This window comes from Macrobrachium rosenbergii, chromosome 16 (assembly GCF_040412425.1).
Source record: "Macrobrachium rosenbergii isolate ZJJX-2024 chromosome 16, ASM4041242v1, whole genome shotgun sequence".
Lineage (NCBI taxonomy): Eukaryota > Metazoa > Arthropoda > Malacostraca > Decapoda > Palaemonidae > Macrobrachium > Macrobrachium rosenbergii.
The window spans coordinates 43,343,762-43,362,611 of record NC_089756.1 but is presented as its reverse complement, the minus strand read 5'-3'; the positions used below and the strand labels follow the sequence as shown (position 1 = coordinate 43,362,611).

General features: G+C 35.1%; 1 long non-coding RNA gene across 1 annotated transcript in view; it reads right to left on the bottom strand.

Annotated features, from left to right (window-relative positions):
• Positions 1-643: 643 nt before the first annotated feature.
• The window catches only part of LOC136847380 (uncharacterized), a 190,851-nt gene continuing 172,644 nt past the window's right edge, over positions 644-18,850 (bottom strand). The window contains exon 4 of the long non-coding RNA XR_010855715.1: positions 644-739. This is a non-coding gene — a long non-coding RNA (uncharacterized lncRNA). The remainder of the gene's footprint in view (positions 740-18,850) is intronic.

Here is an 18,850-nt window from a genome sequence, read left to right as displayed (position 1 = left end):
AAAGTAAAACTCGAGCGAAGGCCCTATAATGTCCATACGGCTCGAAGACAAGAACGCTTCATCAGTACTGATATATATATATATATATATATATATATAAAGAAATACAGCAATGGTTTAAATTCACAGATACATAAGCACCAGTATAACATAATTATCAAGTGCTTGTGTTCAACAAAGTATGTTTACCTAGAATTCTTCACTTATGTAAGTAGTGACAAATTCAATATATATATATATATATATATATATATATATATATATATATATATATATATATATATATATATATATATATATATATATATATATATATATATTGTTCCCATAAGCAGGTCAATATCGCGATACGTCCAACAAGACACTTCACTGATATCAAGAGTGACATGTCTTCCGTTCGGTAGCATTCACATACAAGGCAAAATCACTTGTATCGTTTGTCAAGAAAACTAACGAAAGATCGGTGTCAGGACGAAACTAAAGAGGAGCACATTAAAATCAGTAGTTGGTTGATGATGGTGAAGTTAACCATTTTCTTAAGTTCATTTGAGCCTTTTACAGGGTTTTAAGAAAAGTGTAACATTATGTATTGGTTATCCGTGAAAATACATAGCCGATGCCGATATACATTATAATTAAGTATTTACCGTTAGACGATGCTGAAGAGAAGTCGTTGTAGCGTCAGATTACGAACGCCAATGACAGAGACTCACCAGGAATTCCGTCCACTCAGTGTGGTCTGTTGAAAGAAAAATATAATGATTTAAAAACCTACAGCAGATTCGCCAGTCTTTACATATTTCCAGTTGGTCACTCACACCTATAAAGTATAACACAGAAGCCCCCCAAAATATTTTTTATACACATAAATAAATAAAAGTAAGATTGTACAATAAATAAAAGTAAGGATGCACTTAACAATAAACCCAACCACGATATTTCATCAGCCCTACTTTGGGTGGTGAAATATTCACATTCGCACGCTGAAAATTATATGCCCCGCCCGCAAAAGCAATGAGTTGCTTTTAAATATGCATGGTTGCATGCATAACCGCAAACATAAAAAGTTTACAATACGCACGAGTTGCGCGACTTGTAAGACTTTCAGTGATAAATTAGAAAGTTACCCAATCAATATCCAATTTACTGTTTCTCGTGTTTGGCGGTTTAGGTCAATTGCTAATCTTCAGCTTTCCTTTCTTTTCCCGGTTCCAGTCACATCGGATTGAGGTCCATTAATCAAACATGGTTTCTAGTGTGTGCCCAGCGTTCGACTCTCCGAGCGGCCAATGAAGAATAAGAGGAATTTATTTCTGTTGATAGAAATTAATTTCCCGTCATAACGTGGTTCGGATTCTACAATAAGCTGTAGGTCCCGTTGCTAGGTAACCAGTTGGTTCTTAGCCACGTAAAATAAATCTAATCCTTCGGGCCAGCCCTAGGAGAGCTGTTAACCAGCTCAGTGGCCTGGTTAAACTAAGAAATACTTTTCTAGCGTGTGGTACAATAGCCTACGGTATACATACATACATTTATACACAAGCTTGTATACACCCACACATTGTTTATATTGTGATCAAAGTCACTGACTATCGTTGTTCCTAAACCAGACCATGCTTCGAATCCTGCCCGGAGCAGAAGCACTTATAAATCATAATTTCCCTTGAATGTGAGGTATTCGCGCGGTGTAGTGGATTCGGTATTAAACAATGTTTGTAGATTAATATTTGTGAATATAAAAAATTCACGAGCGTATAATGACAAAAATTCGTATATGTATGAATGTGTATAGATAGATAGATAGATAGATAGATAGATAGATAGATAGATAGATAGATAGATCTATTAATGTACTCAACTTAAAAATTACCAACTTAAATGAGAAATAGCGTTATCAGTTGCTCGTTTTGAATCAAGAATAATTGTACATAATTACGAAATGTTTTTAAAAGAAACCGTATTTTTTTTTATGTCAGTTGATGACTTAGACTGCTCTCTACTATATCCTTCTGAATTGCTATGCAGTATTTTAATATTATTTAATTTTAAAGAAAAAATGCCAGTCTCAAATTTCCAAATACAATCACGATTCATTACAAGAAATATATTTTCATATTACTGCTTATCGCTGTACAACAACAATTACAAACACCTGACGTGTATAAAAAGTAATAAAAGAATAGCATCTTTTGAAAAATGTATTTATGTCAACGAGATATGTTTGTGCTTTGTATAAGCATAAAAGCTTTGTATTCCTCGTTATTATAATTTTTATTGTCTAGGGGCTACTGTATACCGATATCTGGAATATTAAACCCAAATAGGAAAGAAACGGGAATTATCTGTAATTGAGGCTTGCCTTCCCCTAGTCAGCTTCTTGGTAACAATATGTGAAATGAATACCAGTAAACAAAAATGATTCCTTCAAGTCCAAAATTAAGTAATGAGGATATTCTCAAAATACAGATATTCTAGAATGCTTCCCATTTCGGAAAAATAACCTACGAGCCATAACTGAATCCATGGATGAAGTAACGTGTACATGATTTTCGGCTTTTAAGCAATGTAATTTTGCGAAGTGGAAGCCAACGCTTAGGCAAAACAACTCTCTTTACTGAAGCCCATTCCGGAAACTAAAATGACAATAAAAAAGATGTCACTGTAGAATAACTAAAATGAAGCTGACAGACTGAAGCTCCAAACCGGTAACCTTTGTGGAGAACAGGCTAAACAGAACATGGCTCCAAAATGAAGGACAGTCACCGCCGTTCATGCTGATTTAAAAAGACAGCAAAATGTTGAGATAATGTTGCCGGGAAACACCTTTTACGTGACCATATATACACTTTAGACCTTTTGGAACTATGCTCTCAGGCCACATGACTGTCCTACTCAGTAACAACTTGACTTGTTACGCAACCTAGCCTCACAACGACTAAGGGGATCGACGCCGTTTAGAAATACAAATTGTGGTATCAGCCATGCTTGGTAAGTAATTCAATACGAAAAATTTTCTAATAGGACCGAGCTCTTGATTCCTCTCTTAATGAGAAAACACAAACAGACAAACTGTAAAGACAAACAATTAAAAAATGCGAAGAAGTTTCTTCGGCGCAATCGAGTTTTCTGTATAGCGCATAATCAAGGCCACCGAAAATAGATCTATCTTTCGGTGGTCTCGATATAATGCTGTATGAGCCGTCGCCCATGAAACTCTCAGCCGGCCATAGTGGCCTGTGTTGTTGCGTTGCCAGACGCACGATCATGGCTAACTTTAACCTTAGATAAAATAAAAACTATTGAGGCTAGAGAGCTGCAATTTGGTATATTTGATGATTGGAGGGTGGATGATGATGATCAACATACTAATTTGCAGCCCTCTAGCCTTAGTAGTTTTTAAGATCTGAGGGCGGACAGAAAAAGTACGGACGGACAGACAAAGCCATCTCAATAGTTTTCTTTTACAGAAAACTAAAAGCAGTCTGCGCAGGAGAGCTTAAAACCTACCAGACAGGGCTTGAATTTTATTACAATGGCTTAAGGAATACTTAAAAATCTTGGGACAATATATCTCCAGATTACGACGACGGCATGAATACACTCATATCACAACGAGGACTTCTTGGGTGCGGCTCAGTTTCAAAAAAATATTTAGGGAATCAAAGAGGATATGGGAATAACATAACGCCCAGTAAACAACAAAACAACAGAGTGGAACGATCGGCTCCCCTACTGATAAGGAAAACGAAAAGAAAGGCCGCGGAAAAACAATCACCCATGTTTTAATATCATAATGAGATAAGAAAGAAACATCGAGCGGCCATAAAGCGTCCGGAACATAAAAGTTAGGATTTCATTAACATAAGTTGAAAAAGAAGGCAGGCGCTCTAAAAGTCCTCTCTTTTGTCAAATGAAATCTTAAGGAATCTCTCCGGAATCCGCTGAAATCCCACCAACAAATCCTACAGCGAAATTACAAAGAATGTAACAAATCAAGAAATATATATCTCCAGTAAAGGCATAAACTAGAGGCAGTTGTTTCTTCAAAGTTATAAATAAAAACTTCTTGACAGAACCCCACAGTTATGTGGGATGCTCCCGCTCTCTCAGTCTCCCCTTATCCCCTAGCCCCCCTTCCCCGAAAAGCTCTTCTTAGTTGTTCCCTCCCCCAGTCTAAGACCCACCCCACCCGGACAAAAACCGACCGCGTCCCCAGTACCATCGCGCCCATGGCCCACGTCTCCCTCCCCACCTCCTTCCCCAAACCCCCAAAAGACAGCCCCCGGCCCTTAAACACACGCGATTTGTACAAGGCAATTACTGAAGAAAAACAGTGCGACGATAAAATCTTCTCGACACTAAGAAAATATTAGCCTAGTATGATATGATGCCCGAAAACAAAAATGCTACAACGGCAATTATTTTCGCCCGCGTTTCATTTCAAAGATGAAAATGCTGCTCTAAATGATGGGGAGTCTGCGTCCTGTTTTTCTCCGGGTATTTTTTTTTTTATTTAATTTTTAGTTAGCAATTTTTTTTCCTTTCAAGAATCTAGATTAGTATAAGGAATCTTTGCGTCTTGTTTGTTAGTTTAACACTGAGAGATGTACATTTGTTTTATAATTACTTGCACCTGAAACTCCGAAAAGACCTTGAATGCAGCTTTGTGTTATAGTTAAACCATTGAAATAAACAAAACATCCACAAGAAAAACGATAAAAAATAATGACAGTAATTACTAAAAATACATTACAAATGCCGCTACTAACACTGCCGCTATAGAGCAGGAATTCAAAGCCTTCAGTGACCCAGCCATGATTCTAACCTGTTAATAAATAGCAAACTCATTTAACTTCGCTCCCGATTTTTGTATGAGTTGCTATTCCGTTGAGTCGTTATTTTTTTTACTCTTCGCTCCATCTGTATTGTTTATATGTACTTTTTCGATGCCAACAATCCTCGCGCTTTCCGCTTCGAAAGATGTTTCTTCCTTTTTCCGCTAACTTCGGAATCCCACTTCATTCTCCGTGTTCCCCAATTTCAGATTTCAAGGTCTATTAATCCGCTTGGCGCGAGACCCACCTCTCTTTACCTTTATCTTTTCATTTCCCGACCCCATGTTTAATTTTCTGTAAAAGAAATCTATTGAGATGGTTATTTGTCTGTACTTTTTTCTGTCCGCCCTCAGATCTTGAAAACTACTGAGGCTAGAGGGCTGCAAATTGGTATGTTGATCATCCACCCTCCAATCATCAAACATAACAAACTGCAGCTCTCTAGCCTCAATAGTTTTTATTTTATTTAAGGTTAAAGTCAGCCATGATCGTGCGTCTGGCACCGCTATGGTGCCAACAACACAGGCCACCACCGGGCCGTGACTGAAAGTTTCATGGGCCACGGCTGAGAGTTTCATGGGCCGTGGTTGAGAGTTTTATACACCATTATACGCTGTACAGAAAACTCGATTTCACCAAATAACTTCGGCGCATTTTTTACTAGTTTTCTCTAGATAGAAGTTAGATATGTACACTGAGTTGGCATTTCTGTCGGCTCCGCAAAAAAAAAAAAAAAAAAATAAAAATAATATTGATCTAAAAAAATTAACCTCTACGATGATCAAGTCGGAAGGATACACTGCTGCAGTGTCCACAACGATTGGTTAAACTTTTAGTTAAAGCACAGGATAGCAGATTGCACGCAATCCACTACAGTACCCAAACTCCAACTGCTAGACTGCCCTGATATATAAAACTTTAATTTCTTTTGAAATGAACTGAATTGAATTATCAGAGGTTATTTGGCCCATTTGATTTCTTTGTTACCCGGAATAACAGCGGAAATATCAGATTCCTCAATTAATATTCTGCATGAAATCACAGACAATTCCTTGCCCTAAATTATATTGTTTCATGTAGCCCATTTTTGGGACTAATTTTTCTTTTATTTACTAACATCTTAATTCAATGATCTGATGAATTTCACAATGCTTTGCAACAGTAATAGCAAATTTATTTTGTTTCCAACCATGGAACTTATTGTTTGCTTCTCATAATACGTTACCTACAGAATTAAGAATCTGCGTGAATAGTGTATAGTATGTTTGTCAAGGCAGAATTAATATTACCATTGTGTAAATGATGCCTCTCTTGCTGTACAAACACACACACACACACACACACACACACACACACTACGAATTAATATACACACACAAATACATACATATATATATATATATCTACATATATACACTATGTAATTTATAAAATGAAGATGTTTCAGTATCGACGAAACGTTGGTTTTAAGATAAATAAGACACATCTCCTCTGGATATGCTTCCTGGAGTATTTTGTTCCCACTTCATATCAAATACATCCCTATATATATATATTTATTTATGTGTATATGTTTATATATATATATATATATATATATATATATATATATATATATATATATATATATATATATATATAGAGAGAGAGAGAGAGAGAGAGAGAGAGAGTGCAATAAGAGCCACATGCAAAAATTCTACGCCATATGAAAAATTCTACGCTATTGCAACACCACTTTTAGTTCCAGGTAATTTTTAAAACCAAACTTTTTGACTTTGAATCTCTGTGCCTATATGCAGAAATTGTCTAAAACTCTTCTCAAAGGTTTCCAGTATCATCATGTAAGACTGAGATATCACATTTCTCCAAACTATTACTATCTTAGATCAGTCAGATATTTTTTTACTGATCTTCCTGTTAAAATAATACAAAAATGTAAGATTTGGTAATTAACTAAAGACTGAGATATTTTTTCATCGGATGCAATGCTTTTGTCAATGAATTACCACTTATACTCATAATATGCATATAGACTTTTTACTGAATATGTATAGAAAAATAAAAAATAAAAAATAAAAAATAATCTAATTAATTACAAAATTTTCTGCACTGGCAGTTCACACTTGATTAACCAGTTAAAGGGTAATTGTAACTGGTTATCTGGTTAATTCAGCTAAACATAATCACTAATGATATACAAAGTCTGTCTGAGTGCTGTCTCCCAGTAACTTCAATAGGCACTACGACGTTTTGAATATCAGCCGCGAAAATCACCAAAACGCTATCTCCTCTCAGAGGTAACTGAAATTGCGAAAATATTCTACGTGCCTTGGGCGGTGGTAACCAAAAATGGACCTAAAACACAAAATTCTACAAAAATACTACCTACAAAACAAGGCAATTCAGAGTGCAACTTTGGAAAACTGAGATATACCAAAGTAATGTCTTTTGTACTATTCTATATGTTTTGATACACATTTTTGTTAAACAGGTAAACTAGTGATTGCATAAACAAAAGCACAGACTCATATATATATATATATATATATATATATATATATATATATATATATATATATATATATATATATATATATATATATATATACCACACACATATATATATATATATATATACACACACACACGTACACACACATACATACATATACTATATATACTGTACATATAAGTGGATGTGTATGTATGTATGTGTTTGTGCAATTAGTAGTCTTACCAGTTTAACAAAAATGTTTATACATATATACATATATTATATATATACACACATATATATTTATATAAATGTGTATTAAAAAAATATATATATATATTGATATATATGTATGTATGTATGTATGTACGTATACGCTCGCGCACACACACACACACACACACACACAACCCCGAACACATATGCTGACACCATGACAGTCATTCTGAAATGATAACGAACGCATAACGAAAAGCATATCCATGACGAACCGAAAAAATGAACATATCGAAAAAGCCCAGATCCATCAATGAAACAGCGACGCGTCAAACTATACCATCACGTAACGCCATTTTGCAAATGAAACCATAATGCAATTCTACAAATCTATCATCTGGCCCGAAATGAAAATAAAAACGAAAATAAAATTCGAGCTTAAAATGCGATGCCGAAATTTTGCGCTCCATTTTTCCTTGGGGCTGAGTTCTGTCACGTCGGGTTGAAGCGAAAATAAACGGTTGATTGGTTTACACACAAAACTGGCGTCACAACAGCGAAGGTCATCATTGCCGAAACGATAAAATAAAAAAAAAGACTCTTCTAACATTGGTATCTTAATTTTTCGCTCTGAGTTCTTTCTGTTTTCTCTCTTTTAAATCTATTATCTCACCAGTAAATGGTAAAAGGAAAAAGGAGACGGGAGAATTCCCTCACACTCCGATATCTTATTTTTGGTTCGATTTTTTTTCGTTTTGTTTTTTCAAAGGCAAGCAATTGAACTGAAAGCCCGAAAGGATAAAAAACAAATAAATGACTAAAATAACAAGCAGGTGTCCCTGAGACGCGAGGAGCGTGGGCCCAGTATCGAAACTCAAAAGAATATAAAAAGCCCTTTTTGTATTTTCTTTTTTTTTCCAGATAGAACGATCATGGCGCACCATCCAATTCCCTACGAGGAGGAGGAGGAGGAGGAGGAGGAGGAAGAGAGGCGTCCGTGGCGTCTATTCTATTACTGATGGGATAAATTACGTCCCGCGCGGCTTATTTAATTTTATGTCCGCTGTTACTAATTGATATTGAAGATTTAACTTCGTTGGCGCTCGCAAGAAGGAATGGGAAGAGACGGCGTTTTGTGCCCGAATGAAATAGACAAACGCTGTCAATTTTGACGTTTTCGCTTTTTGAATTCGTTAATAATTTCTATTTCAATTTATCTAATTTTTTTTTATTTTACCACGGATGATGGCAAGAATACTTTGAAGGAGAATATCATTAAAAGCGAGCGGTAAAAACTCCCGCGCGCAGACTGACAGGTTACACAGGTACACACGCGCTTGCACATGCGCAAAATGAAAGTGATTTCTATGAGACCATTGTTGGAGGGGGAATGTAAACTATACATGGACGTTAAGTGCCCTAAAAGGAAGTCAAGTGGGGCTAACATAGAGGGCCACTCACACTGCGGAAGATTTTTATGAAAAAAATGGCTAAATACATGTTCAATGAAAATCTGGCGCACAGCCTAGGGATGGAAAAACAGAGATGATATTCACCTGACAAGATAATAACCAAATATATGTTAAAAGTTTTGTAAAAAATTTAATTCTTTTTTGACAATAGAAACCGCAACTGGTATATGTTAAGCTGGACTAGTATAAAGGAGAGAGAGAGAGAGAGAGAGAGAGAGAGAGAGAGAGAGAGAGTACAGTTATTGTGTTTTGCTAACTAGCTTCTTGTCGCCTTTCCAACAGCTGCTGTGACTCACAACACTTGATTAGCCACCAGGAACTTGCTTCTATGCGTAGGTAAAGAGGCGCAACAGGCTTAAGGGGGTATACTTATGTTTCGTCCTGCCCAAGGCTCTGTCCGGGGCATACAGATATATACATATACATATATATGTACATATACATATATATATATACACACACACACACATATATATATATATATATATATATATATATATATATATATATATATATATATATATATATATATATATATATATATATATATATATATATATATATATATATATATATATATATATATATATATATATATATATATATATATATATATATATATATATATATATATATATATATATATATATATATATATATATATATATATATATATATATATATAGAGAGAGAGAGAGAGAGAGAGAGAGAGTGTGTAAAGCTACAAGAGTTACACATAAGGATTTGCTGAAAGATCCTTCGAATATAGTATCACATCAAAGTAGTAAATCGATAACCTGTTTGTTGATACAGAAATTTTATGAATTTGTTAGAAGGTTAAACAGCAGTAGTTAAAATATGGACGTAATAGTAGTCGTTGTGAGTGGGTTGTCTGGAGCCATCCCATGTCAGGGGACCCTAAAAATTTAAATATATATATATATATATATATATATATATATATATATATATAATATATATATATATATATATATATATATAAAAACATATATATACATACATAAACATATATATATATAAACACATATATATATATATATAATACATACATAAACATATATAAATATATGCATATAGCATTAAGTTGTTTACCCTATCAGGGGATGGCTCAAGAGAAAACAACACAACGGTTACAAACAGTCATTCAGTAATGGCTGAATTGTGGACGAACCGCAAGTGCACAAAAGCTTTCGAATGCATACCCCACCATCCATACAAGGCTAATCAACAGCGCATCTAAACCTCCTACTCACACTATGCCATTCACCCTTATTCAGTATGCATTGTTGACCTTTCTGGATATTAAGTACCTTTCATTCAAATGCCTCTTTCACACTATCTATCCTAATCTTTCTTGGTTTTCCTCTCGTTCTTCCCTGAATAATTGTGAACTTTACAGACTTTCCACCAACCTACTGTACTCCATTCTTACCATATGGCCAAACCGTCTCCATACGACTTAACCAAGATGCATATGTGCAATCGTACATAAACACTTAAATAACTAAAAAATAAATGAGGGGAGGGGAAAGGGGAGGAGGGGAGGGAAAAGGGGAGGGGAGGAGGAAAGGGAGGAGTAGGGGAGGGAGAAAGGGAGGGTAGGGGAGGTGGAAGGGGAGGGGATGAAGAGGGGAAGGGGAAGTCTACGGGCAGCACCAGCCCCGTTTAACTTCCGGTGTGCAAACAAACAAACGTTGCAGTTTTAGTATTATATATACAGTATATATATATATATATATATATATATATATATATATATATATATATATATATATATATATATATATATATATATATATATATATATCTTTCCCATTTTTAGAAATAAGTTTTGAAGTCCCATTACCTTGTACACCGTCAGGTGACCTGCTATAGTTGACTTACTATCAGGGCCCTTATTACAAGAATAAGTCAAAGAGGAGCTATGGCTGTTAACGCAGCATACTCACACCGATAAGGGCCGCTCTTAGAATCCAAATCAGAGTCTTTTCGTTTGAAAAACAAGTGTAATATCTGCTAAACCAATATGCATATATGTGCGCTTGCATATATACACAAACGAACACACACGCGCGCACACACACACATATATATATGCATACATACATCTATATATATATATATATATATATATATATATATATATATATATATATATATATATATATATATAATGTATATATAATTATACGAGTGTGGGTCCATGAACAATCGCACTTGTATACAGATATGTATTCGCATAGATGCAAGTACTAACGTACATCAGAACTGTCAAGTATGGATAAGTACATACATTAAAATAATGTTAATACTTACGTACGCACACAATAATTTTGTAAATACTGGATTTTTGCGTGTACTTTAAATAACATCATCGCATCTAGTTGCAATTACCAAAGGCTTTTCAACAAGTTACTTATTTCGACGTAAAGCTACCGTCACAACATCGTAGGTCAGCGATCACGAATTTCTGTAAAGAAGTCTACCGGGAAATTGCCTGAAAATCGAGTCAGCCACAGTGAAATATGGGAAGAGAATCTTGAAATACGGGAAGAGAGTCTGAGCACAATAAGATGGGAAAACGCATCGAGGAAATCCGATGTAGTTAGGAGAAAGGACTGCAGGTCCATATATCGCCGAAGAGTTTTACGAGTCTCTAAGTGCCGTTAGTAAGTGAAACGCAAATGGGCAAAACTGGGAATAAGTTAAGTAAACAAGGAGTGCTGTAAAACGCTAAAACGCATGTGAAACTGGGTATTGTATGTATATATATATATATATATATATATATATATATATATATATATATATATATATATATATATATATATATATATATATATATACACACAATTCGTAGAAAGCACAAGAACAAACATTCAGGAGGAAGGTTAAATTATTATTATTATTATTATTATTATTATTATTATTATTATTATTATTATTATTATTATTCACAAGATAAACTCTGTTCATGTGGAAAAAGCCCACAGGGGCCACTGACTTGAAATTCAAGCATCCAAAGTATTCATTAGAAAAAAAAATACAGAAGATAATAAAAGGAAATACAGAAAGAAGAGATCAGTTATTAGAAAAAAGATGTTAATAAATTAATAAATAAATAGGTAAAAATATAAATAAATAATGAAAATACGAGGTGAATTGTTTTAGGGTAGTAACACACTGGAACTTCGCATGCACTTTTGAGGTTTGAGGAAGGTCATAACTCTTACTTGAAAATAAATAAACGGAGAGCTTAGAAATAGTAATATAATAGTGTCTAAAGGTTCATCTTAAATACAAAGTATAGCAATTTTTCTCGATACCTACGGCTACGGCTTATCCATATATATATATATATATATATATATATATATATATATATATATATATATATATATATATATATATATATATATATATATATATATATATGAAGCATGCTAGGACAGTGTTATATAGTCTATATATATATATATATGAAATGAAGAATTAGAGGAATTTATTTTTGGTGACAGAAATTCATTTCTCGCTATAATGTGGTTCGGATTCCACAATAAGCTGTAGGTCCGTTGCTAGGTAACCAATTGGTTCTTAGCCACGTAAAATAAGTCTAATCCTTCGGGCCAGCCCTAGGAGAGCTGTTCATCAGCTCAGTGGTCTGGTTAAACTAAGGTATACTTTTTATAGAAAATCATTATATATATATATATATATATATTTTATAGAAAATAAATATATATATATATATATATATATATATATATATATATATATATATATATATATATATATATATATATATATATATATAAAATGAATATAAATGCATTTTTTACAAACTCATACGTTTTAAAACATTTATATTTTTGTACGAAACTATTGCAAAGACAGCGGTCCCTTCTCGTTTATGATGTCCAATTAAGCTATTCTTAATCAGCCTGTCAGCCTGTACTCTCTGACGAGCACTAGTGCTAGTACCAGGTATTAAAAATGCCAGAACTCAAATGGAAGAAATGAATTAGTATCTGAAGCAATATGTAAGTTATTTTTTTGGGACTGACAAATATTGCCTTGGCACAGGTTGTGAGGGCATTCTATTTAATTACGATAATTTTTTTTCGATAAGTACGATAATTTTTTTTCGAATTCTGACCCTCTTCTCCACACAAATATAAACACATGAAAGTACTATTTCTATGCTCTAGCTTAATAAAGTATAAGGAAACAGCTTCGAAGACCATTTAACTTTATTTAGTCTTTAAGGATGATAAACTTTAACCATGTAGTCTTTGAAATTAATGACCCCAGGCTATAATAAGTTCTGACCTATGGCTTCATGAAGAGGTAGAAACATGTCCAGTATGATCTCAAATTATTAGATGATTTCAAATTATTAGAACTGGAATCGAACCAAACCACTCTGTCGAGTTTTCGGGCCTCATTGTGACCAACAAGGTACTGTTACAAATTTTCTTAAGTACACACATTTTTTATTGGAACGGTTACAAATTTCTTAAGTTTGATTATTTTAGATAAGCCTGCTAGCCGTAGGCCCAGGTAAGAATCTCATGCCCTCCAAAAGCGACAACGGATCAATCGATGTGCCTGAGAGAGAGAGAGAGAGAGAGAGAGAGAGAGAGAGAGAGAGAGAGAGCCATCGCAATAGGTCGGCCGAAGCGCAAGTTTATAGCGACGCAAATGGATAATTTCAGAAATATTAAAAAGAGCTGTAACGAATGTTCAATTTCACGGCAAGAAAGATTTAAAACCCGACGTGAATGGGATGATGAATCGCTAGCATAATAGATGCAGTTGGTGTACTTTTGTCTATTTGTTCATTAAGGTCATACTGAGAGTATTAAATTAAGGGGTTCATACGTGAATCAAAGGAAACCTGAAGTGTATGGATGGTGTTCTTAGAATAAATACGTATATATGTCCGGAGGAAATTATCGGTAATACTCGAAGTGAAAAGAATTCAATAACAAAAAAATAAATTAAATGAATACCTAGCTAAATAAATAAATAAATCGGAACTCTCTCCATACTTCTCGTGGAAGATAGATAATCAACAAGAACAATCAGAGAGTTGTAACAGCAAGTAACAGGAACCTTGTCAATAATTTTCAAGAATAAAAAAATAAAAAACATACAAATAAAAGCCAATAAATAAATGAAACTGGCTTTTTATGAATATTTCGCTTAAGGTTAAAGGAAGAGCGAATGGCAGTCTCTCTCTTTGCGTAGTGACGCAATCCACGACGGCATAAATCGAAATCTCATAGAAATACGACATCGTAAACAAGGCGAAATATCTGTAATGCCCGAAAATACAACCCGGAATCAGCAAATAACGAGATTATTTACGGCAAGATGGAGACTTACAGTGACAGGAGAGACGTGTCATCATACTCATCACTGTAATGATAATGATGGTGGTCGCATGTCATCACACACACACACACACACATATTGCTGCTTTTAAGACGCGGATCATCGTCGGTTCTCTTATTTTCAGTGTTTATTTTCTATTTTTTATCTCTTTCTTGTTATCCTTATTCTTCTTCCTCCTTCATCATCATTACGTCGCTTCTTTATAATTATCAATAATATGCTTAAACCCCCGGCCATCATCTGCATTTATTCCGACTTCAGCATAAACGGCATTTTCCCCCGTCACTCCCCCGGGGCAACCACCAGCACCCACCCCTACCAGGCGTCTGTCCCCCTTCCCCTCTACCAGCTGCAATAACGCCCCCTCCCTCCCTTGCAACACTACCTGCACCCCCTCCCCAAATAACGGATACCACCTCCCTCATCATATATCTCCCAAACCCTTCCCCATCATCGGATACCTCCTCTCCTTTCATAGATACCACCCCCTCCCTCCAACCTATGATACCCCATCCCCTCTCATACTCCTCTCACTCCCCACCCCAAAGATCATAGTTATCCTCTTCCCCCTCCCCCACCACCCATCCTCCTCAACGAATCTTACTGCGGCATGAATTCATAAATGCATGTTTGGTAATTACGGAAAGGGGTGGTATTAACGAAAATATACGGGTCAAGAACGAAGCTAATGAATAGGAGTCCGACCAAAAAGTCTTATTGTTTTTGGCCTTTGTTCGTAGCTTTTTCAATTCCGTTCGTATTGTCGAAATCGATTTTTTTATGAGAGAGAGAGAGAGAGAGAGAGAGAGAGAGAGAGAGAGAGAGAGAGGGGGATATGTTTCTTGATCATGCCACTTTAATTTTCTTTTACGCGACTGAGCTTGATTTAATGTGTCCCAGTCTAGAAAGGAAGTAAGTTAATCCTTTGAAGTCGCGTTAATATCACGCTAATCATCGTTATATACGATTTCATAGTCGTCATTTTACGTATGCAAATGATACTCACTGTTGCACCAACGATAACCATCATTCCCATCGATTGCCTTTGAAGCTTTGGAATTCTCTTTTTGCTTCTGTTTTTCTGTTCAAACTTCTCAGCTTTTCCAGACTTTTCAAAACAATTTTTTTTCTGACTTTTGAAATGTTTCTCTTTTTTTTCTGGCGTTTAAAATTTTCGGCTTTTTCTAACTTGAAGACTTGCTGCTTTTTCTACCTTGAAGACTTACTGCTTTTCCTAACTTAAGGACTGCTTTTCCTAACTTAAGGACTTTCTGCTTTTCCTGGCTTACAGAATTTTCCTGACTTTAAGACTAACATAAAACTTTCTGCTTTTTTTTAACCTGACTCCTGAAGACTTTTTCTTAAAGACTTACTTTTCCTAACTTGAAGAAGACTTACTGCTCTTTTCCTAACTTGAAGACTTACTGCTCTTCCTAACTTGAAGACTTACTGCTTTTCCTTACTTGAAGACTTATTGCTTTTCCTAACATAAAAACTTTCTGCTTTTTTCTTGAAGACTTATTGCTTTTAAAAACTTCCTGCTTTTCCCTAACACTTCTGCTTTTCCTAACATAACACTTGCTGCTTGTCCTAACTTGAAGACTTTCTGCTTTTCCTAACTTGAAGACTTACTGCTTTTGAAGATTGAGTGCTTTTTAAAGATTTACTGCTTTTCCTAACTTAAGACTTACCCTTTTCCTAACTTAGAAGACTTTCTAACTTAAAGACTTTCTGCTTTTCCTAACTTAAAGACTTTCTGCTTTTCCTGACTTAAAGACTTTCTGCTTTTCCTGACTTAAAGACTTACTGCTTTCCCTACTTTGAAGACTTCTGCTTTTTTCCTAACATAAAACTTTTTGCTTTTCCTAACTCCTATAACCTTTCTTCCTTCAAGAAGTAGACAGCTCGACCACCCTCAATTCTCTTTTTTCGGGCCTGAGCTAGAAAAGGGCATAGATTGTCCGTCCCACTGGCCTCTTCCTAAAAAAATTAATTTTAACCATTACAACGACAGTGTTCATCTTTCGTTTGCCTTAATCGTGGTTGCTGTGAGTTATATTTCGCATGAATCAGTTTTAAAACTACTAAATAATGGTTAGGATATCAACTAACGGAAATCATCAAAATTCATCGTGACCATCAATATTTAGCCGCGGTTATGAAGCGGACGATAACTATAAAATTCATCGCGACATTGGCGTTAATCACGATGACCCTTCCTAAGTAAGCGTGAATTAGTATCATCATCAAATCATCGTTAGATTTTCCGCTATCATCATAAATTAAGATCATTTAATCCAGCATCAGAATCAGTGTTCACCTTGGATACGTGAAGTTTCAGAGTGAAAAATTCATGAAGGAATAAAAAAATGGGTCACCGGAAATAAAATTAACAGAACACCTACGACTCACCCAAATTAAAATATGAATCCAACTCAGTCTCTCGATAAGATTAAACAAAATTAAATTAAAATATCGACTACAGTGAAAACGTGAAAATTCTAAAGGAAGAATTCACATGACAATAAATGAAAATATATCAATGAATAAAATAAATTACCAACGGAGGAAAAAAGAGGAAAACTTGCCCTACAAAACATAAAAATCGTAACAAATTCAAATAAAACAAGAAAGTGATAGCGTATACAGTTATAAAGACAAATAAACAAAAAAAGAAATCGCCTAAAAATCATATGAAAGTTCAGCAAAGTAAAGAATAACGTACACCCGTAGAGGAATCAAATTAGATTGGCGAATCAAATAAATAATATCTACCTGTAGAAAATAAATCATATCAAAAACTAACGGAAAGAGAATTAAATACTTATTACAAAATGAGAAAGTAGATCAAAAGACTTTCAGGAAGTATAAAGAACAACATACACAGGAATATATAAGAAAATACCGCAGAAAGTAATGTAAATAATGGCTTTATAAATTGTGGTAGGCAAAGGTCCGTTCCACTCTATGGTGATCATTTAGAGAATTTGATCAAACGTAGTTTACAGATACAAAAATGTTTCTTTTTAATGCAAAGCTGAATGGAGCGGCAGTCACTCAATATGACCCACAACCGCTCACATCAGACCTCTCAGGTTTGTTGCGGGTTCCAGTGCATTCATTTTCGGGATGAGGTTGCTAGAACCATGCTTATGTACCCATAAAATAATAACAAGTAAAAAATGCGTCGAAGTTCCTTCGGCGCAATCTAGTTTTCTGTACAGTGTATCATACTGAATGAAACTCTCAGCCACTGCCCATGAAACTATCAGCCGCGGCCCATGAAACTTTCAGCCAACACGATCATGGCTAACTTTAACCTTAAATAAAATAAAAACTACTGAGGCTAGAGGGCTGCAGTTTGGTATGTTTGATGAATGGAGGGTGGATGATCAACATACCAAATTGCAGCCCTCTAGCCTGAGTAGTTTTTACGATTTGGGGGCGGACAGAAAAAGTGCGGATGGACAGACAATGCCGTCACAATAGCTTTCTTTTACAGAAAACTAAAAAGGGTTGTCCAAGAAATGGAGACCGGGATCAAACCGCAAGAAAATGATTGACGATGGACTCTTTAAAGAAGAAGGAAAAACTTAAAGAAGGGAAGAATTACCTGACAATAAATATTACTAGCAACATCGGACGAGGAACCAAGGAGAGAACTCTTTAAACGTCGCAATAACTGGTCTCCTAAAGAAACCTCACAGACTTAGCGCCGAGCTAAAGACACACTAAATCCGTCTCTTCCAGAGAGGACTTCGATTTTTGTTATAATAGTAAGGTAACCAGAATGAATATTATAAGAATGAGATCGTTTTTCAAATACTGAAGTCAAGCAAAAGTGGGTCTGGACATTTTGGAAGGTGACCACGCATGAAATCCAACCGCCGCTGGGACATTTGTTCCCTTTGGAAGTCTGTGCGGGAGGGAACGGGTCACAGTAAGGCCAGAGGTACCAAAAGAGCGAGTACAAGGACAAAAACGGTTTATTTCTTCGTGCGTAGTAAAAAAATTTATGATGATTCTTAACAGTATGTACACAGAGCTTAAGGTAAGCAATCACAAGAAGAATGGTAGGAAGAAAAAGTAATCCATATTTAATTTTCATAAACAAGTATGTACAAAATACTGTAAAATCAATTTTGTCAGACTTTGCAACAAACTTGAGTTTGTTACAAATTTCTGACCTTTTCAGTGTTCCCTGACTCATTCAACCCGACGTTTTTGAAGAGGCGTGTCTGTCATCATTACAAAGAGACGTCACTAACTCTGAGCGTCGTTACGCCAGATAATTTACAATCAATCAGTTAACATTTAAAGGGTAAAGTCCGTTCAAAAATTATTCACTGCATATCCGGGATAGATCTGGGCATCTTTAACGATCTTGGGCTGTACTTACAATAAAGCTATACTTA